The sequence below is a fragment of the Lactuca virosa genome, chromosome 7 (assembly GCF_052849685.1).
Source record: "Lactuca virosa cultivar CGN04683 chromosome 7, Lactuca_virosa_CGN04683_v6, whole genome shotgun sequence".
In the NCBI taxonomy this organism is placed as follows: domain Eukaryota; kingdom Viridiplantae; phylum Streptophyta; class Magnoliopsida; order Asterales; family Asteraceae; genus Lactuca; species Lactuca virosa.
This window is the reverse complement of record NC_136432.1, coordinates 99,163,920-99,191,296: the sequence shown is the minus strand read 5'-3', so window position 1 is coordinate 99,191,296 and position 27,377 is coordinate 99,163,920. Positions and strand designations below refer to the sequence as shown.

General features: G+C 35.6%; 1 pseudogene; it reads right to left on the bottom strand.

Annotated features, from left to right (window-relative positions):
- Positions 1 to 12,155: 12,155 nt before the first annotated feature.
- On the bottom strand, positions 12,156 to 14,643 carry LOC145126967 (uncharacterized; annotated as a pseudogene).
- Between the last annotated feature and the right edge of the window lie 12,734 nt (positions 14,644 to 27,377).

The window sequence follows — 27,377 nt, the reverse complement described above, 5'->3', positions numbered from 1 at the left end:
GCCGAATCATAAATCTCTTTTATTAGAAGAAGAAGAATGGCAAGAGTGGATAGGTACGTGTAATATATCATGGACAATGATATACCCATCGGCAAAAATTTGTCAAGCTCTCATCAGCGTATGGTACATTATGTTAAATCATAAAACTTTAAAGAAGAATGTAAGTGCAAGAATGGATTGGTGCCTATTATAGCCTATGTTACATAGACTAACGATCGGCACAGACTTTCGAACTTTTATAATGTGTGGTTTTACATAGTAAATCATCAAGCTCTATTAAGAAGATAAAGGAGAGAGTGGATTGTTTCAGTCACGCTGAGCTGAAATTAGCGTGAATCATTAACAATTTAACTCATCAACAATAAGTGGTTTAAAATTCCGTATCATAGAGTAAGTTGCAATCTAGAATCAAAGATTCACCATTAATTCATAATATTACCATGTCATACCTCAATCTAGGAGGTCAGGGACATGAACAACCCTTTGCCATTTAAGGACCTGACAAGTAACTCTTACGCTAATGACTATGCATTCAGGGTAAGCCATTGGGTTTTGCTCAATATTTCAGTAGAACATGAGACTTGATGCATACAGCAAGCATGCTTCCATGGACAGTGTCAGGTAAAGATGATTAAATTTTTAAAAAATAAACACTCCATCCTTTTTATCAATTTTTTTTATTTAGACCAGGCAATCTCACTTAGAAAGTTTAGACAGTGTTGGACAGTCAGCGTGAGGGAATGACTCAATGTTCTCAACATATGGTCTCGCTGATGAGAAACTTAGAGATATTTTGTCACATACAGCAGCATGCTTCTAGGGACGATGATGTGTCAAAAGTTTCATAGTAGGTTCAAAATTGCCACCGGCAGATTCCTTTTAATAAAAATGGTACGAAATAAGAATAAACAATATAAGAATACAAACAAAAGAACTATTCAAACAAGAAAATAGTTTAAACAGAGAAAAATGTGCAGCTTTTTCAGAAAGGTGATAAATACTTGATTCATCAAATCTTTGGAATTGAATGGTCATTAATGCAGTTCCATTTTCCGAGATATCTACCACTTGAATTTTTAGCTATAAAAGAAAGCACATGGAAAGATAAACTCATCAGTGAACATCTAGAGATGCAGCCATTTGTCATTGAAGTGTTTCAAATGCCTTCCAAGGTTCATGTTCATCAAGGGCAAGACAAGAGCAAGAAGCAGTATTTGTAACCTATGAGTTAACTAACTCGAATCCTTAAAACCATTGTGTCTTCAAAATCAACGCGAAGGCATTTGAGGTTTTATTAGATTATGAGTCAGTAGATGAAACTAAGACTTACTGATTTGATCGTTGCTCTTTGCATCCATAAAAATGGGAGGAGGAGAAAGAGGGTATCCTCAAGGGGAAAAGGACACGATGCCACTCTTTTTCTCAATACCAAGAGCATTGAGATCCTTCAAGACAGCTTTAGTCCTTATAAGATGCAGATAAATCTTAGATAGGTTTGAAAGTAAATACCTATAAATACTAAATGTAAGATTTTGCATTCATAATAAAAGCATCACTTGTTTGTTTTTTGAGTTTTTCATAAGACCAAAAAGAAGTTAATTAACGATTAAGCCATAGAAAGCATGCCAAGAGCTGCAATTAATTTGTTCAAACTCTTTTCATCCAATGCCTTGGTGAAGATGTCAGCCAGCTGATCCGTGGATGGAATATAGAACAATTCCACTCTTCCCTTTTGAACTATGTCCCTAATGAAATGATGACGAATGTCGATGTGCTTGGTCTTGGAATGCTGGACTGGATTTTGTATCATCTGAATGGAACTGGTGTTGTCACAACAGATGGGTGTCTTCGAGAAGTCCAGACTATAATCCAAGAGTTGATTCTGAATCCATGGAATATGAGCACGAGATCTTCCAGCGGCAACATATTCAGCCTCAGCGGTAGAACAAGCCACTGATGTCTGCTTTTTGTTGGATCAACTTACCAATCTATTTCCAAGCATTTGAGCTCCTCCTGAAGTTCTTTTACGATAAATGCCACACCCACCATGATCGGAGTCAGTGTATCCCACCAGCTTGACTCAAAGTCACGAGGATACCATAACCCAAGATTGGGTGTATGTTTTAAGTACTGGAAAATTCTTTTGGCAATGTGAAGATAAGATTCCTTAAGACTGGCTTGATAGCGAGCACACAATATGGTGGCGAACATAATGTCAGGGCGACTGGCTGTAAGATAGAGTAGAGAGCCTATCATTCCTCGAAAAAAGAGTTGCATTAATATCAGTGCCACTTGGATCGGTACCAATAGACGATGATGAAGACATTGGAGTTTTTGCCGATTTGCAATCAGAGAAACCATACTTTTTCAGCATATCTGCAATGTATTTAGCTTGATAAACAAAAATACCATCAGTTAGTTGTTTGATCTGCAAGCCTAAAAAGAAAGTTAGTTCACCCATCATTCTCATCTCGAATTTCTTGGCCATGACCTCTGCGAATTCTCTAGTTAACTTTTCATCAGTGGATCCGAATATGATATCATCCACATACACTTGAGCGAGAATGATATGAGATCATGATTTCTTTATGAACAGAGTGTTATCGATCTTTGCTCGTTTGTATCCATTTGAGAGAAGATAGCTTGCCAATGTATCATACCATTCCATAGGTGCCTACTTTAAGCCATAGATAGCTTTATCTAGATGATACATATGATCTGGAAATTCTTCATTTTCAAACTCATAAGCAGTTTTCCCATGACGTTTGACAATAATAGACCGGTTTCGGGTATAACATGTTGTATTGACAGCTTTAGCCTAAAATGATAATGAAAGACCAGCTTCAACAACCATTGTTCTTCCATCTTCAATGAGAGTTCTGTTTCTTCTTTCTGCAATACCATTTTGTTGGGGATTTCTAACTGCCGAAAAGTTCTGAGAGATTCCTGAGACAGAGCAAAAATCTTCCAGATAAGAGTTTGTGAATTCAGTTCCATGATCACTATGCAATTGCTTTATTTTGTGATCATAGAGGACTTCCCATTGCTTAATGAGAGCAATGATTTCATCAACGACATGACTCTTTTTTCTTAAAAAGACTACCCACGTAAACCTTGAAAATTCATCCATGATGACAAGAGTATATTTCTTCCTAACTCTTGACTTAATCGGAACTAGTCCAAAAAGGTCCATATGAAGGAGATGAAGAGGTTTAATGATTGAAGAACAGGACTTTGGTTTGAACGAAGACTTGGTTTTCTTCCCTTTTTCACACGCTGAGCACACTTTATCCTTGACAAATAGCATCTTAGGAATTCCTCTCACAAGTTGATTCCCTGTAATCCTTGAGATATTCTTGAAATTCAGATGCGATAGCCTTTTGTGTCATAGCCAATTTAGATGAGACTGAGCACGAGAGAAGAAGCAACAACGAAGAGATTTGTCAGCAGAAAACATATCCAGAACATAGATGTCATTTTGTTGATTTGTAGTAAGGACAGTGATGCTCTTTTGATCAATAACTTTTCCTTCTTTTTTGTTAAATAGAACTTCATATCCATTGTCACACAGTTGACTGATAGAGATGAGATTATACTGAAGACCTTTTCACATAAGAGACATTCTTGAAAATAAATGAATTGGACTTGATGGTTCCATAACCCTTTGTAGTTCCCTTGCCGTTATTGTCATATGTAACTAACAGACCATCCTTCTTTATGAAATCTTCCATGAGAGAGTTGAATCATGTCATATGTCTTGAGAAGCCGCTGTCTAAATACCAAATATGCTCTTTACCTTGAAACTAAGATGTACAGTAAGTATAAAAAAAATATACACTGACCAATTTGTAGAGGATCACTAAGAAAAGATGTTATAATAATCATCAGGGACACAGTTCAGTGAGTTTTCTTTTTTTATCCACTTATCATTTCAAGTCATAATATTATCAGCGTGAATGGTGTTCTTTTCAAAAGAGCACTCGCTGGCTTTGTGAGAGGCATCACTACATCAATAACAAACTTTAATTCCAGAATTTTTTCCTTTAACATTAGATTTTGATTTCTTTTAATCTACTGAATCTAAAGAACTTTGATTTTTTTTGTTTAAGAGTTCTTGATTTAGCTTTGGAACAATGAATATTATCAATGGTATGCCCATATATTACCTTGTCATGAGACTCATGATCCTTTGAAGAGTTGTCAGGAGCAGAAGGCTTTGAATGGTCTTCAGTTTCAGAATTGCTAACTGAGCACTTAGGAAACATGCTAACAATTTCATTTACAGAATGAACTTCACCATTACATATAGGAAACTTTAGCAAAGTCTTTGTGGAGGGAAGAACATACTCATGATGTAAAGGTTGGAGAGAAGGATCAAGAGCAGACAATTTAGTAACACATTTAGTAATGTCATTACAATCAGTAGAGCAGTGAGTATTGATTAGGGTTTGATTTATAAAGTGAGAACTCACAAATCTACTTTTAAAGTCTTATTTTAAGCGGTCAGCTTTATAAAGGGTTTGTTTAGTTTCGACTTTGGTTAAAGATACAACACCTTCTATATCACCTCAAAAAATTTCCTTACACTTCTCTGGAATCTGAGCATTAATGATTCTTGTGAAATTAAAGTGGGAGGATGCCCAGAAATTCAAAATAAGTTGAGTGCGATTAGCATTATCAACAGCTTTTTCTTTTTTCAGTGTGAAGAAAATTGTTGGTAAGCGAGATACAAGTGTTTTCCTTTTTTAAAATAGAAAGAGATTTTTCTAGAGAAAGTAGTTTTTCTTTGAGAATCTTATCTCAAGACTGAGAGAAAAATTTTCTTTATTTGAGATCAATAAATTGAAACGTAAGAGATCGATCGTGTCATCGTTTTCGATATTATCAATAGAAGAAAGATTAACATGATTTTTTACCTGATACGCTGACGCATCGTCCCATTCTGACTTGAGGTTATCAACAGTATAAGGAGAACCAGCGTTAAGAATTCCAACGTTGTCATGTGAAGTGTCAGCGTGAGATTCAACAGTCTGAGCCATGAGACACTTAAATTCATCATCTGAAGAGTTTTCCTTTTCAAAAGTAGATGATATAGTGATCGTCATCTCTTGAGCAGTTGAGCAGTTTTGGACCAAAAGATAAACAGAAAAAGGAAGTGATTTTCCAATAGCAATTCTAGTTTTTACATCAAGATTCAACATCCTTTTCTCTTCCTTGATGTAACATGGAACAGACTTCCCTTTCAGCTTACTGCCAGATGCACCATTATTTGATTATTGATGAACAACAACTATAGGGCCTTTGTTGACGACATCGAGCATATCGAAATCCATGAACTCTAGAACTTTCATGGCCTTTGATTTCCAATTAGAGAAGTATTGGTCAAACGGAGGAATCTTGTTACAAACAGATGACTTAGGAACTAAGAAAATCGACATGATTACTTGAATGTATCACAAACCTTCTCTGATACCAATTGAAGGTTTATATTTGATCGGATACACTTCAAGTATGAATAAGAAAAGTAAATTAATCTAAGCAAAATAATCAACAGAAAGTAAATAACACAGGAGTTCTCCAAATTGTTCCTTTCACGAAGAAAAGAGGTTTTGTTTTCACCAAGAAAATGGGTTTGTCACAAAGACGATTGACACAAAGTCACGATCACAACATTAAGGTTTTCCCTAATGTTGTATATATACTAATCTATACATGTATATCCCTTGATTGAAGGGATTGTGTCTAATCTATACTAATGATCACATCCTTATCACCAAGATTACGGATCTGATATCTATTCAATATTTATCTATAATAATTGTCTAATATACAAAAGATTACAATCGGATAACTATACTAAGTGTTGACGTTGTTGAACTTGAGACGCTGGCGTTGTTGACTTCTAGACACTGATGTTGATAGATCAACATGTCATGTGTTTGACTCATCAGATCATAAAGTATGACCTTACAACACATTGTATTATGTTATGTTTATATATAAAATCCTTGTATTCTATTAATATCTAATTATGAAAAAGTTATCAATACATTTTTATATTATAGTTTTTTGATCCATGGTCACATAATAGTTAACGATATTATAATTTAAAAGATGTTGGTGTATTTATAAAATGGGTTGCGATACCGGTCCTGAGTCGAACTCGAAACGGTCCGATCTTTTTGAAACCGATCTCGGAATTGTCCCGTCTTTTTTTAGACTGGTTTGTAAATGCCCGATCTTTTTTTTAAAACGGTTTCATTTTATATATCGGTTCGGTCTCGGTCTTTTTCAGAACCGGTCCTCCAGTCCTAACTGATCTATTTGTGCACCTCTACAAAAGAGGCTACACTGCCTGTTTCTCACTGGCTTTATTTGTTTTTTAAATCTCTATGGCTCTAAAAAACAAGAATAAAACAAACATGGACTATCGAAATTTGATATATATCATAAAGTGGCATAAGATCAGATTTTAAATTAAGAGTCACATGACAAGGATATGGGTTACGACTTATGAAGCTTCTTAATTCGATCTGCAAACATCTATCATATGCACATATTTATTATCTTGGAATCACCAAAATTTTGCCATCTCAAAGTTCCGATTAAAAAATGTGCCTTCCCAATGAGTCATTCCTGCAACATGGTGTCCGATCGCATAAGAATTTTAATATAACCCTATGTATTATTAAACTTCGTTATATAATACGGAGTATATTCGTTGATCCTTGCTAAATCATTAGTATATATGGAACAATAAAATAGTTAATCATTTGTACTTTAAAACTTGGATGCTAGTTGTTCGTTATGTTATAAAATTCAATTCATTGATGTGGTCTCAAATCGAGAATCGTAACCATTTAATTTATCTTATTTTATGTTATAAATTTAGTTTTTTAATATTTTCTTCGGGGAATTTAAAGTCATGTTGGTGATCAGTTTTGTTTGTTAAATCTCCGACCAACTTAATGTCATTCATGTAATATCCCAAGCCGTGGAAAATCAAAGTTTCTTAATTAACCTTTTCAGCAACTTATACGTAGACCTGACAAAACATGACACGACACGACAATCCGGCACGAACCCGACACGAAATTAGCGGGTTTGGGTCAGAGATTTCGACCCGTTTATATATATAGGTTGACATGACACGACACGAAAAATAAACGGGTAGGGTTAGGGTCAAGATTTTCAACTCGAAGATGACACGAAGACCCGTTTAATTATATATAATATTTTAAAATTTTTATATTTTAAAAATATATTATATATGGTTAAAATTTTAATATATTATATATTATATAATATATTTTTAAAATATAAATATTTTAAAATATTATATACAATTAAATGGATCTTTGTGTCATCTTCGAGTTGAAAATCTTGACTCTAACCCAACCCATTTATTTTCGTGTCGTGTGGTGTCAACTCGTATACATAAAGGGGCCGAAATCTCTTACCATAACCCGCTAACTTCGTGTTGGGTTGTCGTGTCGAATCATGTTTTGTCAAGTCTAAACGAAGGTTTAAGCAAGAATGAAATAGTCGTTTAACTTGAACCCTAATTTTATCAACTTAAGCTTATAAAATTAAAATTATAAATCCAAACCAAATTTGTTCCAATATGTCCAGTCACATTGGTATCGGTTTCAAAATCTAAATTAGTTTATAAGGTTCCAAATTTTAGTATTGGGTATATTTTTTGCAAATATAAATAAATTGTCAATAGAAATTTTATACCTTGTTCTCGAGTTTTTTATTAAAGGAAAGGATGGAATGAGAGGGATGGGAATGAAATGGAAGTAAATGGAAAAAGCAATATAAATAAACAATAGTGTTCTTGAGTTGGAGGTAAATGGAATGAAATGGAAATATTTGAGTTTTTTTTTTTTTCTTTTTGCCTTCCCACATACTCCATTCTAATTGGATTGGAGGGATTTGTTATTATTGTTATTGTTGTTGTAGATTATAACTTCTAAACGCAATGATATTGGAAAAACAACTTATGAGTACTTGCTATTGTTATGTATGTAAACGGAGCCAAATGAGGTGGACGGATGCCTCATATGGCCCCTGATTCCATGTGTTACCTCATTGTCATGTTTCTTTGTCCCCACCTTCAAAATGCCTATTACCATAAATCGCTTCTCAAATATTGTATACATCATTCCTCGTTTCCTAAGTTTTCCCTAAACCATTTGTCTTACAATAAATCACCTCTTAAATATTGTATACATCATCCTTGTATGTTGGAAATGACCCATTACTATAGAAGTTCAATCTAAGTAGTTGTGCCTGAACTTGTTATCGAGTGTCACATTTTAATATTTCACAACCAACAATATAAAAATGTCTTATAATTATCATGAGTCTCAAAATTGAGTCATCTAAGTATGGACATTATCATTCAAAGTACGTAAGTTGCGAGTTCGTCTTCATGACTTATGTTGAATGCACATCTAACAAAAATTTATTAAACACCAAAACAAGTGGTAAGTAATTCTTTATTGACAACCAACAAAAAAATATAGAATGTGTCATAAAAAGTGACATGCATAATATACCTCAACAAAATTCCAATTTACTTGTTAACTCGAGTATCTAAAGAATTAGGATGTCATAGGTTAGTATCGAAGCACTAGTTTAAGTAAAACTAGATACACATACACATTTATAACTTAAACCTTGGGTTTCGAACACTTAACAATATGAACCCAACCTCTTTAGGTGATGATCTAGAGTTTAGGTTGGAATTTGATATTGAAAACATAAGCGATGTGTTGAAAATGATAATTACATATTAACTAAAAGTATGTTGCCAATATTGAATAAGTGTCATGACGATAAATATGTTTATAAATATAGTGCAAAAATGGTTATGCACTGAGTGGTAATGTTCATCGCGTTGATGATCATGAAACTAGTATCACTATCATTAACAAATCAATCCTATAAATAACGTCATGAGAGTTGGATAAGTCTAACACATCGTAATTTATGAGTAGATGTTTTGACATTTAAAGTGTGAAAAAATCCATTAAGGGATTCAAATGGTGTTTAATTGTATAACATGGTGTTGAATAAATATACAATGAGGGAGATTTAATATAAAAGCCTCCCTATGATGAATAAGGTATGTTGGAAATTTGAAGTACAATAATATTTTTGTACTTAAGGCCTTAATAGTTATAAATATTGAATACTGGTCAAATATGTCAATTTTCATTGTTAGTATGGAGTAAGTGGGATTAAGTTTTGCTAAGTGTGATAATATTTTGTTTTATGAAAGTATTACAACTAATTTTTAATGAAGCGAGTATAAGATGAAGGAAAAACCCTCATGTGGATTATGTTAGTCATTTCTATTTGGAGAGAAAGAGTGGATGAGACAAAAAAGAGTTATTGAGAAATTAAGAAGAAATTTCATGTGAAATTCAAAATTTAGCACGAATGATGATAGGTAACCTATATTTAGAGCTCTTAAGGAAAATATTCTCCCTTTTTGTTTTTTTGTTTTGATTTCATTATTTTAGGTGTAAATAGTATGGGTGAGCAAAAACCACACCGCAAACTGAAAAGACCGAAAAAACCGCATAAACCGAAACCGAAATGAAAACCGACGGTGCGGTTTTTAGTTTTGCAAAAACCGAAAATGTTCAGTGCGGTGCGGTTTCTGGTTTCGCAAAAACCGCAAAAAACCGAACCGCGCGATATATATATATATATATATATATATATATATATATATATATATATATATATATATATATATATATATATATATATATATATATATAAAGTGTTGATATTTGTAAGAACGAATAACTCATGACAATTAAAATTTTTATAAATATAAATATCTACTTTATCAGATGATGATTGTATATTTTTAAGAATACATTAAGTGATATTTGCAAGAATAGATAATGTTTATAAAATTTTTAAGATTTAAATATGAAAAGTACTAGTGATGATAATATTATTTTTATTAATATATTAATTGATATTATCGTATGTATCTGTGAAACAAATATTATATTTAATTTATATTATATTTGAGCATTAGAAGCATATTGGATGAGTGATTATGTAATTTGATTTCAAATCAATAGGCGGTGCTATTGGTTCATCTCCAAGATATCATTTGGCCTTTAATTTTGCCAGCATTATAAGAGCATCCACATCGCCTTTGAGATAAAACATTCATCATTCTCACATTTTATATTTGAGAGTTAGGTCTATGGCTTTTAACCCACATCTTTGAGGTGTCCCACATTACTCGGGATGAAAAATTTGACATTATTCATCTCTATTTAAAGTTTCTCAAGAAATAATTAACACTCCTCGTCCTAATTGGTTGAAGTGTTTAACCGCTCAAGAGAAGTATGTTTTCAGCTGAGTTGATTGAACTTGCTTTGGTGGACCTCCAAGTCAAAGTAACTCGCTGAGTTACATAAGTTTTAGTAAAAAGGCAAAACAAAAACCAAAAGCAAAAAACTGACAAAAAACCGCAAAAAAATCTCATCTCTGTTTAAAGTTTCTCAATAAGTGATTAGCACTCCTCGTCCTAGTTGGTTGAAGTGTTTAACCGCTCAATAGGAGTATGTTTGCCTGAGTTGGGTTATTCCCTATGAAGGGAAAATTTCAATCAAGTCCTAGTAAACTCTCAATATTACGTCAATATCCTTATAACCTTTAATATTACGTGATTATCCGTCTAAACCTATGAAAATTAAATCAATATCCAAAATCAATTTTTAATTAGAAATATATCAATTTTTTATTAAGAAAATTATATAAAATTCAAAATTACATATAAGTTTACCAAAATACCCCTTTCCTAATTTAATCCCAAATTAAATCACAAGGCATCTTCTTAATCGCACCAAGTCTTAATCGCATCTGGCATCAAATCGCATCTTCTTTATCGCTGAATCTTCTTGATGATCACAACAAGATGAAAAAAATGGTTATGTTGCGATTTGTCATTCCATGTCATGATGGAATGGAAAGAGAAACAGTTAAAATTTTTCTCATTCAAATGGAATCGTTAATTTCATTCATTCTCCATTTATATCATACTAAATGATCAATTCAGTTCTCTTACTTGCCGAAAAATGTATGTTTAACGTGGTTTTCAGTTTTTATGTTGGAAACATAGATGCTACACGCTAGGTGTTCGATGAAATGCCACAAAGAAATGTTATAACATGGAGCACAATGATTTCAGCTTACGGGTAGCAGGGTAACGACAAAAAAACAGTCAAATTGTTCACCAACATGTGCAAAAACAAAATCATACCAAACAAAATCACCTTTCTTTCACTTCTATATGCTTATAGTCACTCCAGTTTAGTCAATGAAGATGATAGATTTTACCTGTTGTGATGAAGAAAATGCGAAAAGCACTAATGGAGAATAGATGCCGAGTGAAGAAAGGTAAGATATATAGTGAAGAAAACAATATACCAATATTGAAGGCCCCTTAATCGAACTAAAAGATATGATATGTATATGCCTTTTGATTTAATTTGGAATTTAATTAGGAAAGGGCAATTTGGTAAACTAATATATAATTTTGAATATTAGATATAATATTTAATAAAAATTGATATAACTCTAATTAAATTATGATTTTGGACATGTATGTAATTTTTATAGTTTTGGATGGATATATCTGTAATTTTAAAGTTTACAATGAATGAACTACCATTCATCCTGAACTTGCTTGGGTGGGCCTCCAAGTCAAAGTAACTCCTTGAGTTTTAGTAAAAAGGCAAAACAAAAAACAAAAGCAAAAACTGATAAAAAAAAAACTGCAAAAAAACGAAACCGCATAAAAACCGAATGGCGCGGTTTCTAAACTTTAAAAAACCGAAGTTGCGGTTTGCGGTTCGGTTTTGGCCAAAAACTGCACCGAACCACACAATTTTCACCCATAGTAAATAGTGAAGCCTTGAGTTTTTATAATAAATAGTATTTGATCTTCAAATCTTAGATTTAAGAGTGTTACAACGTTATTTTTTGTGTTTAAAGTCAATCCCAATCATGAATAATCATCGAAATCAACTGTGCATATAATTGGAGAATCTTGGGGATGATAATGACCAAATTATAAGATTTTTTCGGAAATTGCGACATAACGTTGGTGTGTGTCACACCTGCAATACAATACTAAAAATTTTAACCATTAATTGAAATTCCTTATAATTTAAATTAGTTTTTAAAATTTAATCAGATAAAAAATAATTTATTAAATTTTAAAATTTACTAAATTGAAATTTATTAATTTAGGAATTTATCTAATTGTTATGTGAAAGTTAAAAGTAAAAATCTTGGAAATCATAAGCTGACTTTTCAAATATTTGGAGTTAAATAATGACTTACGAACAAAACTACTTAACTAGGTTTTAGACTTTAGTTAACAAGAATTGTTAAGTGGGTGCCATTTTTTTGGAATAAAGTCAAAAAAATGTTTGAGAAATTAGTTTTTGCGAAATTGAAGAAGTTTAGATCTTAAGCATTAGATCAACCTATCTAGAAAAATAAATTACAAAAACTGTACCTAAAATTTAAAGAAAAGGTCCATGTGCAGATTTTTATTACAGAAAGGATCCATGTGTTTCTGACTTTCGAATGTTGGCAGGTTTAGTCCCTGTGAAGAAAATAAATTACAAAAATTGTCGTTGTGCATATTTTTTGACAGAAACAGTACATGCATTTAACAAATTACAAAGATGGTCCCTTGAGTTAACTGTCTGTCTAAAAAAAGACTCAAACTGCATACCTTAGTTAAAGTAACTATGACAGGAACTGCAGTTGTGTCAAATTGTAGAAACTCTTCATCACTCACATCAACTTCTGGTTGTTCATCAGTTGAAGCAACATTGACTTTTGGAATACCTGTGTTGCTTAAAGCAGCCTTTCATCGAATAAATAATTGTATTAATTTTTTAAAAAAGAAAAAAGAAAAGTATATGATGTTACCTTGATAGCAGCAGCTAAGGCATCCAGTATATTTCCATCTATATTTATCACAAGACCATCAATATATAAATCCCAACACACTTTCCCATCCACAATTGACAAGGATGAAAGATTAATTTGAGATCCTGCCATACCATACAAACATTCTTTGTAAGGGTAAAACGGTAATTTGACAGACAGGCTTCTTTTGTTTTCAACTACCTGCTCCAGTTTTACCACCCAAAAGACATTGTCGCAAGGCTGCAGAGAGTTTCATTGACAATTCTTCACCTCCTATTCCCTACAAAAGGTAGGAAGGGTAAATTGTGTGTATTCAAAGAAAGTTGGAGGACCAAAAGTAAACTATTTTGAACCTCGTATTGTGGTGCTGCTGTGGGTAGGGGTGAGCAAAAACCGAACTGCAAACCGAAAAAACCGCATAAACCGAAACCGAAAAACCGAAACCGAAATGAAAACCGACGGTGCGGGTTTTAGTTTTGCAAAAACCGAAAATGTTTGGTGCGGTGCGGTTTCTAGTCTTGCAAAAACCGCAAAAAACCGAACCGCACCGAATATATATATATATATATATATATATATATATATATATATATATATATATATATATATATATATATATATATATATTAAGTATTGATATTTGTAAAAATGAAGAACTCATTACAATTAAAATTTTTATAAATATAAATATCTATCTTAACAGAGGATGATTATATATTTTTAAACATATATATAATATATTTACAAGAACAAATAATGTTTATTATATTTTTTAACATATTCATATGAAGAGTACTAGTGATGATAGTTTGATTTTTATGAATACATTAATTGATATTATCTCATGTAACTGCGAAACAAATATTATATTTAATTCGTATTATATTCAAGCATTAGAAGCATGTTGGATGAGTGGTTATGTCATTTGAGTTCAAACCAATTAATAGGTGGTGGTATCGATTCATCCCTATATAAAGTTTCTTAAGAAATAATTAACACTCCTCATTTGAGTCAAAGTAACTCGTTGAGTTACTTGAGTTTTAGTAAAAAAGCAAAACAAAACCAAATAAAAAAACTGACAAAAAACCACAAAAAAAGACCAAACCGCATAAAAACCCGCAAAAACCGAACCGCATACAAACCGAACGGTGCTGTTTCTAAACTTCAAAAAACCGAAGTTGCGGTTTTCGGTTCGGTTTTAGCCAAAAACCGCACAAAACCGCACCATGCTCACCCCTAGCTGTGGGACTGCAATCGATGTATATGGAAACTTTTCCTTTGTCATGGGCTGATTGGATGAACAACTTGGTCTTCCTAATTCAGCCTGCAATCAACAAAGTACAAACATACATGAATTTACATTTATATCCCTGAAGAAGAAGAAGAAGAGATACCTTCACACTAGCTATGACTTCAGTTTTACCCATCTTCACTCTTGCTGAATCATTTGCCTGTGTCATTAATTAAGCTCATAAACTAAGTGTTTTTATTAAATAATGGGAAATGTTATTGAATAAAAAAGAATTTTACCTGAGCAATGACTCCAGTTTCAACAGATATGGGGCGATAAGTTAATCTTTTACGCCCATCTGTACGAAGGTCTTGAGCGATTCCTCCCTGTATAAAATGCTTTTCTCCAACAGATAGTCCCATCATTACTGTATAAGGGTAATGAAAGAAAAAACAGGTTTTTACCATCAAATTTCATACCGTGTGTAATTCGGGTTTTGTTAAGTGCTAATTATATAAAACCTGATACCAGAAACATCAAATGGAAACAGGTGGATGTAAATTCACAAGTTATGTATAAGTAAGATGCGTAAGTTGAACTAATCTCAAATTGGAACTTTTATCATTTTGATTAGGAAGACAATCACCTAATTAACAGTTCAGAGTAGCAAGAAAAATCTGCAATGCATCAAGTAATTTGTCATAAATCGTTCTGGACTCGTTGCCCTCTTTCTAATAAAAAAGATAGCGATTGAGAATTTGGACATGATTGAGAAGATTGCAAAACAGAAACAGAAACAGAAACGAAAGATTGAGAATTCGATGCTTACCTGATGGGATGCAACAAGAAACGGATACAGATGAAGATTGAGCACGAACAACGTGCGCCTGGGGAAGGAGAAAGGTGAAGTCGTGAATCAATTCTTGAATTTGTGTTGATGAAGAGGTGTTTGGGATTAGGGTAGGACTTTTTGTAAAATGACTTTTTGCAAAAGGTCTTTAAAATATGTTTGGATTGACAGAAGGATTTTTAATTTAACTTTTATAGGTAAAATAACAAAAACTCACAAAAAGTCATGATTTTGTGACTTTAGAAGCTCCTTATTTTCTTCTTGCCAAAAGTCATTTCCAAAAGATCTTTCGAACCATCCAAACACCTTTTGGTTTTTTTTTAACTTTTTGGAAAAGTTAAAAGCCAAAAGTTATTTTAAAAGCAACCCCAAACACCCTCGAAGTCATGGTCTCGTTCTCGACTTCTCGTGGACAGAAAATCAGAAATAGGAGGGAGGCGGATGGGAATATGGGATACGGCCACTGATGGAGTGATATACAAAAATAGATTAGGTTTCAAGTTTTAACCTGTGAATCCTAAACTCTAATGGACTTGTGAATAGGTTTTTAGCTGCCCAAAGATCAACAAGCTTAAATCCATTTTTATTAAAGTTTTAACCATATATAATATACTTTTAAAATATTATATATATAACATCCCGAAATGAGGTATAAATTATCTTTCCTTAACCTTTCTTTAATGCGCCAAGTTAGTCCTTAAATTGTGAAAGGTGGCGAGTCAGTATGTGGGGCGTATTCATACACTAAGCAGGATCGCGGAGGCCACCTAGTACGCTGGGCGTACCTCTTGGTACACTGGGCGTACTAGGCTCAGTTTGCAAACCCTAATATTTCTAATGTCCCTATTTAAGGAGCAATATGGCCTCATTTCTAGCCACCTTTATCAGCCTCCAACCTTTCCTAAACCCTAAATCTCGAGTGTGTGCTTGTGGGTGTGATTTTACAAGCTTAAAGTGATGCATGGATCTTGTAGTTGAAGAAGGAAGTTAGAAGAAGAAGAAGAAGTTGCCATCCAGCTTAGAGATCCAGAAACCACCCATCCTTGTGCATCATTTTCAGGTATAAAGTTTATACCTTGGATATTGTTCTTCAAGATCTTTCTAGTGTTAGGTTTATGAGCTTAAGTCCCCAAAGTTTGGATCTTTTTGAGATTATGACTCTTCAGAGAGTTTAGGTTGTCCTTTTATGCATTTTTGGGCTTCTAGATCAATAAAAATGGTTGCTTGATCCTTCCTTTGAATCCATGCATGAGTAAAGTACCTTGGAATGGATGATATGTTGTCCTAGGCTCTCCTAGCCATGCAAAGGCTTAAAGCCCACGACTTTATGGACTAAGAGACGTTGATTAGCTCAGATCTATAGTTGGAGTGTTTGTCTTAATGGATTAAGACCAAAAGAACTTAGAAATGGGAGTCCAAGAGTACGTCGTGCGTACTCCCAGCTACGCGCAACATAGGTCTGAAATCCCCCGTCGCATGCTTAGCCAGCGGTACGCCCAACGTAGGGAGTTGTACGCCCAACGTACTCGCTAGGTGTTGACTTCGGTTGACTTTTGCTGATTTTGACTTTTAGGTCAAATTTTAGGGTTTGGACCTAGGGAGGGGCAAAATGTTCATTTTTTCCCTTAGTGGGCTTAGCTGTGGACTTGGACTCGTGGGGTGGTAAAGGGCCTTAATTATTGATTAAGGGTAATTTATTTGGTTGAATAGGCAGAGTCTAGATCCGGCAGTTCGGGTGCTAGGTTTTCGTATCATCAGTATCAGGTGAGTCTCCTCACTTACTCTTACCTGTGTGGTAGGATAGCTGTAATATTACGACCAGCTGGGTCTTGCTGTTATGTTATGCTATGTATCCTAGATTAGGTGCTAATATGGCAATTGTTTAGCAGGGTTGCTGTTAGCCAACCGGGGGTTGCGGATAACCTCCCGAGCATGCTGTTAGCTCAATGAGATTGTTGATAGTCCCAGGGTTGAAGATAACTCATAGTTGTTTATTGTGACATCCCCATTTTCACGACCAGAAAAGACCAATTTTGTTTATGCTTTATAAAAATCAGAGTAACTCTTTTAATAAAAATGTTGCGGAATTTGTTCCAAGAAAAGCATGATAAATACGTTATCAAAGCATTTCCGAAGAAATGTATTTTTATTCATTTTAAAACATTTGGGATGTCATCGTCAATACAGAAACATAAGCATAAACAGAACTCACAATCATTTACACTAGTGATCTACATCTCTTTAATCTCTCAGTGTAAAGTAACTTCGTATTGACACCTGTGATACAAATAAGCTTGAGTGGGTCAGGTTGGGAAACCTGGTGAGTACATAGGGTTTTCAACCCACAATAATATAATTATTATGTTTAAACATCAAACAATCAACCCAATTACCCAATCCCCATTACTCTTAAGGGTCTACCCTAAGAGTCACCTATCCCGCATTCGTTCATTCCGAAGACCCTTGCTTCCAGGGTTTATAAGACAGGCCCTAAGTCCATAGCTGCCAATGCTCGTTCGTAAAGCACTAATTCCATAGCTGCTAAAGTTCATTCATCGGGTACTAAATCCATAGCTACCAGCGTTTATCTAATAGGTACTAAGTCCATAGCTACCAACGTTTATCCATTAGGTACTAAGTCCATAGCTACCAACGTTTATCTATCAGGTACTAAGTCCATAGCTACCATCGTTTATTCAATTGGCACTAACTCCATAGCTACCAATGTTCACTCATATCATTTTTATCTCTCATCATTCATCTACCCATGTTATACCCAACATATTTGTTGATAATAAATATGTATACAGTTTAAATCATTTAAAACATTTATAAGATCGCTCATCCAGCATAGATAGCAAGTATACAGACAATATGCACACATAGCACGTAATTTATATAAAATACTTCATATCTATGTGTAAGATGAAAGTAACTATGCACTCACTTGTTAAAGTGACGATTCCAAACTCGGGCAGCGCTTCACTTTTAACGATTCTATTTTCCTTCGACGAAACCTAACATTATTATCGCTAAAGTTTAGTCTAATATTCACCGAGACTAATTAATAGTCTAGCTATTATTACTATTATATAAGCGTTAAACAATACTCTTCACCCACTATGTACAGACAGGGGCCAGACATGGAACACCGGAGGGCAAGATCATTTTGGCATATAACACTTCTGAATCCAGCAACCCAAGCGACCCTCCAAACCAGATTCCCCGTACCGCGAGTGGTTAAAAAGATATTATAACGACACTTATATAATCCATAATAATAGCCCAAATAATTATTATAAGGTCCTAATAACATTACTATATTTCAATAAAAGCTATATTAAATATAGTATAGGCGTAACTTACTTACAACGGGTTTTTTTATTAAAAACCGGGCTTCGCTGGAGCAGCGTTTCCGAGCCGAAAGCTTTTCTTCTCGGAGCCGTCGGGCGCTCCGTGGCTTCCTTCTCATGCTAGGGAGGTTCCCTAGACTTGGGAGGGGTTTAGGGAGGCTAGAGAGAAGTTAGAGAGAGAAAGAAAGGCTTTTGGTGTGAAGAAAATATGAAGAGTTCACCCTTTATTTATAGGGATTTTATAGTAAAGTAGCCCCTAAGTTTTGTCCGTATCTTCCGCGTACGAGCTCCGTTTTCTGCGTTATTTATATCCAGACGTTGGGATTTGCGAGTACTACAACTTTCATTTAGACTCCGTCGGCTAATTCTCCTTCTATCCCAGATTTACAAAAACTGTATCATATTTATCGTGCACGAAGAGTAGCGACTAAGCTTCGTCCATATCTTTCGCATACGAGCTCCGTTTCCGACGTTATTTATATCCATGGGTTGGTATTTACGAGTACTACAACTTTCATTTAGACCCCGTTGGCTAGTTCTCATTCTATCTCGGATTTACAAAACTGTATCGAATTCGCCGCGCTCGAAAAGTAGAGACTAAGCTTCGTCCATAACTTTCGCATATGAGCTTCATTTTTGACGTTATTTATATCCACGCATAGGTAAAAATAAAATCTACAACTTTCCTTTTTACTCCGTCGGCTAATTCTCGACCGATCTTAAATTTAACAATAGGAGGTGATTACACTGTTAAATATCCACGTAAAATTCATAACTTCTACATACGGACTCCGTTTTCGTCTGTATTTTTATCATTGAGTTCCTATTAATGAGATATTCAACTCTAATTTAGGTTGCGTAGGCCAAAAACCGGTCGAACTAAAATTCGAGTTTCGGGTCATGCACTGCTATGCCAAATATTAGAAAATTCATAACTTCCTCATACGAAGTCAGATTTGGGCGTTCTTTTTATGGATGTTCTCGGTTTAACATATTCTACGACTTTCGTTTAGATCACTAAGGCTAAAAGTCGCTCTATCGTAAATTCACTATTTACGTGTCCCGGTGTCGTGCCTGTTTTGTCGAAAAACTTCGACGGACCATAACTTCTTCGTTATAACTCGGATTTCGGCGTTCTTTATATGTACGGAACCCTTGAGACATATTCTAAAACTTGGTTCAGATTATTTATTTAAAATAATCTTTTATCGAAAAGTCATTTTCGACCCCTATTATCTCTAAATTGACTAGCCCGGATCTACGGGCGTTACAATTATCTCCCTCTTAGGATGATTACGTCCCGGAATCATCAACGAAACATGACTGTATAATGACTCCATACGTTATCTCTTCATCCTAGGTAATAGTCGTAACTTCTATGTTCCTTCTAACTCTTGGACTTCTTTAACTGCAGGCGGTGCTTGATCTTGCACCCGTTCTCTATCTCTTCTTAGATTTTAAATCATGACCTTCATGTCACAATCTTGATCTTTATCAGAGACTCCTTCTTCTTCTTAACAAACTTAAGATAAGTTATTTGATTTCTACAATGGGCCGATGTGTCATATTCTAATGACCTCTCATCGTGTGCTTAGACTCAAATCTCTTAGAGTCAAATTCCAGTACAGACTATACCTTCCTTCGTGTTCTAATGTATCACTTCTAGCTACAAGCTTCTTTAACAACGAGCGCGATACTTCTATTGATCGCTTCGATTATATTTCACTTCAATCTTCTGGCTTAAGTCAGATGTTACATCGAACTTGGTTCTCTAAACCACGTAACATACTTATCGCAGTCGGACTCAATTCGATATGACCACTAGGGTCGGAATAACAACAATCTTCTTAGTAATTACTTAAACAATGGTAACAACATACTTGAATAAAATGGTATCAATTACTAGCTTCTTGGTAACCTTGTGACTTTCCCTGATCCAAGTGTGAGTCCTGTGCTTCCGGTAGTGTAGGCCTCTACTACCATTCACACCTACTCATACTCGTCCCAAGTATTGTCTCGCAGTTCTCCAAGTCATTATCACAAAAACAATTTTAACACATACAAATGTGTCCAAACAATCATATAATTTTCCCTAGACTCTACTAGGACTTCTTCCATGCTTATCTTCAATCATCAATTCTGCTTCAACTCGGTTGGTGATGGAAATGGCAGACGATGGGATAACTTCATGGATAATCTTTCTTTCTGCTAATCGAAAGTGTGCTTCTCCCGTACTAGACGTATTATTTATTAAACTCATTCTAAAGGCATGATATCACTCTTACGATATCTTCCGATAGGTACCATTCAATATCGTAAGCCTTCTCATTTCCTCCATTTACTCAATTCACTACGAGTTTTCACCACGATGTTCTACACACCAAAGCAGTCGTTTGGTGTATCGAGACGAGAATATAGATAGATGAAGTTTTAGATGCGTATTCCTCCTTATTACTTCGAAAAATTACATGCCAGTTCTAATATCGAAATTAAACGTTTAGAAATCTGAACACACAAAGTTCCAGATCCGGTCGGCAACAGACCATAAATCCGATCAAACGATAGCATCATAAAGCATCACAAATCATTTAGCACATAAAAGCAATTTAGGCATCTTCCCTAAATGAGCTAGTGCTCGTGTCTATTCAGGTTTACTTCCTAAAATATATTAGACACACTCATCACGATCATCGCTTAGCATTCTAAGTTTAAGTCTAGAAATAAATCATTATTCCTAGTTCGCTTAAACTAATGATCTGATACCAACTGTAACATCCCCATTTTCACGGCCAGAAAAGACCGATTTTGTTTATGCTTTATAAAAATCAGAGTAACTCTTTTAATAAAAATGTTGCGGAATTTGTTCCTAGAAAAACATGATAAATATGTTATCAAAGCATTTCCGAAGAAATGTATTTTTATTCATTTTAAAACATTTGGGATGTCATCGTCAATACAGAAACATAAGCATAAACAGAACTTACAATTATTTACACTAGTGATCTACATCTCTTTAATCTCTCAGTGTAAAGTAACTTCGTATCGACACCTGTGATACAAATAAGCTTGAGTGGGTCAGGTTGGGAAACCTGGTGAGTACATAGGGTTTTCAACCCACAATAATATAATTATTATGCTTAAACATCAAACAATCAACCCAATTACCCAATCCCCATTACTCTTAAAGGTCTACCCTAAGAGTCACCTATCCCGCATTCGTTCATTCCGAAGACCCTTGCTTCCAGGGTTTATAAGACAGGCACTAAGTCCATAGCTGCCAATGCTCGTTCGTAAAGCACTAATTCCATAGCTGTTAAAGTTCATTCATCGGGTACTAAATCCATAGCTACTAGCGTTTATCTAATAGGTACTAAGTCCATAGCTACCAACGTTTATCCATCAGGTACTAAGTCCATGGCTACCAACGTTTATCTATCAGGTACTAAGTCCATATCTACCAACCTTTATCTATCAGGTACTAAGTCCATAGCTACCAGCGTTTATTCAATTGGCACTAAGTCCATAGCTACCAATGTTCACTCATATCATCTTTTATCTCTCATCATTCATCTACCCATGTTATACCCAACATATTTATAGATAATAAATACGTATACAGTTTAAATCATTTAAAACATGTATAAGATCGTTCATCCAGCATAGATATCGAGTATACATACAATATGCACACATATCACGTAATTTATATAAAATACTTCATATCTATGTGTAAGATGAAAGTAACTATGCACTCACTTGTTAAAGTGATGATTCCAAACTCGGGCAGCACTTCGCTTTTAGCGATTCTATTTTCCTTCGACGAAACCTAACATTATTATCGCTAAAGTTTAGTCTAATATTCACCGAGACTAATTAATAATCTAGCTATTATTACTATTATATAAGCGTTAAACAATACTCTTCACCCACTATGTACAGACAGGGGCCAGACATGGAACACCGGAAGGCAGGATCATTTTGGCATATAGCACTTCTGAATCCAGCAACCCAAGCGGCCCTCCAAACCAGATTCCCCGTACCACGAGTGGTTAAAAAGATACTATAACGACACTTACATAACCCATAATAATAGCCCAAATAATTATTATAAGGTCCTAATAACATTACTATATTTAAATAAAAGCTATATTAAATATAGTATAGGCGTAGCTCACTTACAACGGGTTTTTATTAAAAACCGGGCTTCGCTGGAGCAGCGTTTCCGAGCCGAAAGCTTTTCTTCTCGGAGCCGTCGGGCGCTCCGTGGCTTCCTTCTCATGCTAGGGAGGTTCCCTAGACTTGGGAGGGGTTTAGGGAGGCTAGAGAGAAGTTAGAGAGAGAAAGAAAAGCTTTTGGTGTGAAGAAAATATGAAGAGTTCACTCTTTATTTATAGGGATTTTATAGTAAAGTAGCCCCTAAGTTTCGTACGTATCTTCCGTGTAAGAGCTCCGTTTTCTACGTTCTTTATATCCACACGTTGGTATTTACGAGTACTACAACTTTCATTTAGACCCCGTCGGCTAATTCTCCTTCTATCTCAGATTTACAAAAACTGTATCGTATTTATCGCGCACGAAGAGTAGCGACTAAGCTTCATCCATATCTTTCGCATACGAGCTCCGTTTCCGACGTTATTTATATCCATGCGTTGGTATTTACGAGTACTACAACTTTCATTTAGACCCCGTTGGCTAATTCTCATTCTATCTCGGATTTACAAAACTGTATCGAATTCGCCGCGCTCGAGAAGTAGAGACTAAGCTTCGTCCATAACTTTCGCATACGAGCTTCGTTTTTGACGTTATTTATATCCACACGTAGGTAAAAATAAAATCTACAACTTTGCTTTTTACTCCGTCGGCTAATTCTCAACCGATCTTAAATTTAACAGCAGGAGGTGATTACACTATTAAATGTCCGCGTAAAATTCATAACTTCTACATACAGACTCCGTTTTCGTCTGTAATTTTATCGTTGAGTTCCTATTAATGATATATTCAACTCTCATTTAGGTTGCGTAGGCCAAAAACCGCTCGAACTAAAATTTGAGTTTCGGGCCCTGCACTGCTATGCCAAATCTTAGAAAATTCATAACTTCCTCATACGAAGTCAGATTTGGGCATTCTTTTTATGGATGTTCTCGGTTTAACATATTCTACGACTTTCGTTTAGATCACTAAGGCTAAAAGTCGCTCTATCATAAATTCACTATTTACGTGTCTCGGTGTCGTGTTGGTTTTGCCGAAAAACTTCTTCGTTATAACTCGGATTTCGGCGTTCTTTATATGTACGGAACCCTTGAGACATATTCTTAAACTTGGTTAAGATTATTTATTCTAAATAATATTTTTTCGAAAAGTCGATTTCGACCCCTATTATCTCTAAATTGACTAGCCCGGATCTACGGGCGTTACATTTATTTATGTTGAGTTATATGTGGTATCTTGGGGAACTCACTAAGCTTTGGGCTTAAAGTTGTTGATTTATATGTGGCAGGTACTTCGCAGGACTACGGGAAGGCGAATGTCTGATTGTACACACACACTGGGAATTTACTATTGGGACATGATCTTTTATGTACTCTAATAATTATGACACTTGTGGTTTTGGAATGACTTGTACTTGAGATTTGGTTGTGAACTATGTTTTTGGGAAGTTTTAAAAATGAAAAATTTGGTCTAAAATTTGAGGTGTTACAATTTGGTATCAGAGCCCTGGTTTGAGAGATTTGGATGAACCTCTGGGTGATTCCAAACTCAAACCGAGGGTCTGAACATTTATAAGAACATAACAAGAAATGAAGACTTTTTACAAATGGAAAAACCCAGAGAAGCAGTGTGTACAATCAACCAGTGCTCGAGCGATAGTTTCCCAAAATACCTCATTGTTATTTTTAGTATTGTAGAGCAGAAGTGTTGTATTATGAGCAGTTAGAAATGCATGCTAGCTAGGTGTAGGCTAAGGAATCTTGCTGAGACTGTATAAATGTTGCCAAATTAATGATGCCTTAGCCTAGGAATTCATTCCCTATGAGATCAAATCTGCCTTAATTATTTGTTTGGCGTATGCCTTATAGTTGTACATAATTAGGATTCTATAGCCTTAGAATCCCTGATTTGGCCTTTCTTCCTGTTCCTTGTTTGGTTGTGGATTTGAGGTAGGATCATTTATTCGAATTTCTATCGAGTCTCGTACTATGTACAATTAGCATACACGAGGAAAATGGCAAGGGCAGCGGAGATCCTGTGAGGTAGAGCGGTGCTAGGAGTGGTCTAGAACTAGAATATAGACATATGTTGATGTTTTGAGGAACCAGTGGGACGAGTCCATAGTTTTTATGAGGAGGTAGAGTTCTTGGGGTCTCGAGGGTGCGACCCGAGACAAATATGGATTGGTGTGGAAGGTAGTATTGGGCCCGTACTACTGATAACATCGGATCTGTATGCGGCTCGGGAAATAACCTCGAGGGACTAGGGATTATGTAGGGGTGTAAGAGTCGATATATGTGGTTAGGTTGTGATGATGATTTTCTTATGCTTTTTAGTATGGTGGTTACCCGAGGTTCAGGCTCCAGCGACCCTAAGAGGTCGAGTGCCAGTGATGATGAGATTCGTAGGATGATTGTCGTGGAGGTGACCGCAGCAATCCGAGAGGCTATTCCAGAGATGTTTGGGTCTATGATGACCACACTGATTGAGACCTTTGATGAGCACTATGTCGTTGTCTCTGAGGCTGATGCAGTTGCAGCCACCGCAGCTCTCGCTGCTGCGAGGCCACAGGGGGTGATTCGTTGTGGTACAAGGAGTTCACCAACACGAACCCACCTGAGTTTGATGGGACCCAAGATCAGATTGCCGCTATGAGATGATCTCTGATGTCGAGGGATTTTTCTATACCTGCTCCTGTCCGTAGAATTTGAGGGTTTGGTTCGCTTTGGACCTGCTTCGCTTGGGAGCGAAGGACTGGTCGAAGTTTGTTACCACTGACTATACACTTGCAGAGCATGTCATGATGACTTGGGAGAGGTTTACTGTGATGTTCAGGGATGAGTTTGTGTCTGCGGTTGAGAGCGAAAGGCTAGCCCAGGAGTTCCTGTCTCCCAAGCAGAAGACAGAGACGGTGACTGAGATCACCAGGATGTTCCATGAGAGGGCTCTATTTTGCCCTAAGCAGGTATCGACGGAGCAGGCCCGTGTGGCCCGTTATTTGAGTGTTATGAGGAGGTATATCAGGGAGTTTGTGGCGAACACCACGTATAGAACATTGGCTGAGCTTCAGACTGTCACATCCCCATTTTCACGGCCAGAAAAGACCGATTATGTTTATGCTTTATAAAAATCAGTGTATATCTTTTAATAAAAATGTTGCGGAATTTGTTCCCAGAAAAACATGATAAATACGTTATCAAAGCATTTCCGAACAAAATGTATTTTTATTCATTTTCAAAACCTTGGGATGTGATCGTCAATACAGAAACATAAGCATAAACAGAACTTACATTCATTTACACTAATGATCTACATCTCTTTTAAATCTCTCAGTGTAAAGTAGCTTCATATCGACACCTGTGACACAAATAAGCTTGAGTGGGTCAGGTTGGGAAACCTGGTGAGTACATAGGGTTTTCAACCCACAGTAATATAATCATTATGTTTAATCATCAAACAATCAATCAACCAAATTACCCATCCCCATTATCTTATTTACTCTTAAGGATCTACCCTAGGAATCAACTATTCCTCGTCCATTCATTCCTAAGGATTATCCTAAGGAATAGGCACGAAATCCATCGTTGCTAATGACACATCTGTCAAGCACAGCTGCTAATATTATCACTTAGGCGCAGCTGCCAAAATTGTGACATTTTTTATGGGGCGCATCTGCCGGTGTAGTCCTTTAGGAGCATCTGCCGGGGTTATGTGGCTCTCTATTAGGCGCTTCTAGCGGTAGAGTCCTTTAGGCGCACCTGCCAGGGTTTTATCGACAATATCATTTTCGAGAGTCCACTCGCGATACAGGTCAATGGATTTTTTTAGAGTACACCAGTGAACACATCGTTCACAACACCTACAGGTTGCGAGCCTGCTAGTGTTCCACTAGACTGTCTAGAATAGTCCGTGGTTGTCATCCATACTCTGCTAGATGACAGGGCCAGCATTTGGAAAAAGGCTTCTCACATCGTCCACCTCTCACCCTTACCTCATGGTCTGTATTACCTCTCAACTTATCGTCCAACTCATATTTTATCTACCCATGTTTTACCCAACATATTATGTAGATATAATTACATATACAGTTTATATCATATAAAACTTGTATAAAATCGTTCATCCAACATATATATCAAGTATACAGATAATATGCACATATAGCACGTAGTTTATATAAAATACTTCATATCTATGTGTAAGATGAAAGTAACTATGCACTCACCTGATAAGGTGGTGACTCGGTACTCGGACAGCACTTCGTTATCTCAAAACAATTTCCCTCGGACAAAACCTAGTATCATTACCACTAGAGTTTAGTCTTATATTCACCGAGACTAATTAATAGTCTAACTATTATTACTATTATATAAGCGTTAAACAATACTCTTCACCCACTATGTATAGACAGGGCCAGACATGAAACACCGGAGGGCAGGATCATTTTGGCATATAACACTTCTGAATCCAGCAACCCAAGCGGCCCTCCAAACCAGATTCACCGTACCACGAGTGGTTAAAAAGATATTATAACGACACTTATATAACTCATAATAATAGCCCAAATACTTATTATAAGGTCCTAATAACATTACTATATTAAAACATAAGCTATACTAAAGATAGGGTATGCATAGCTCACTTACAGCGTGTTTTCTCGAAAACCGGGCTTCGCTGGAGCAGCGTTCCCAAGTCGAAAGGCTCTTTTCTTGGAGCCGTCGGGCACTCCGGGGCTTCCGCCTCGTGC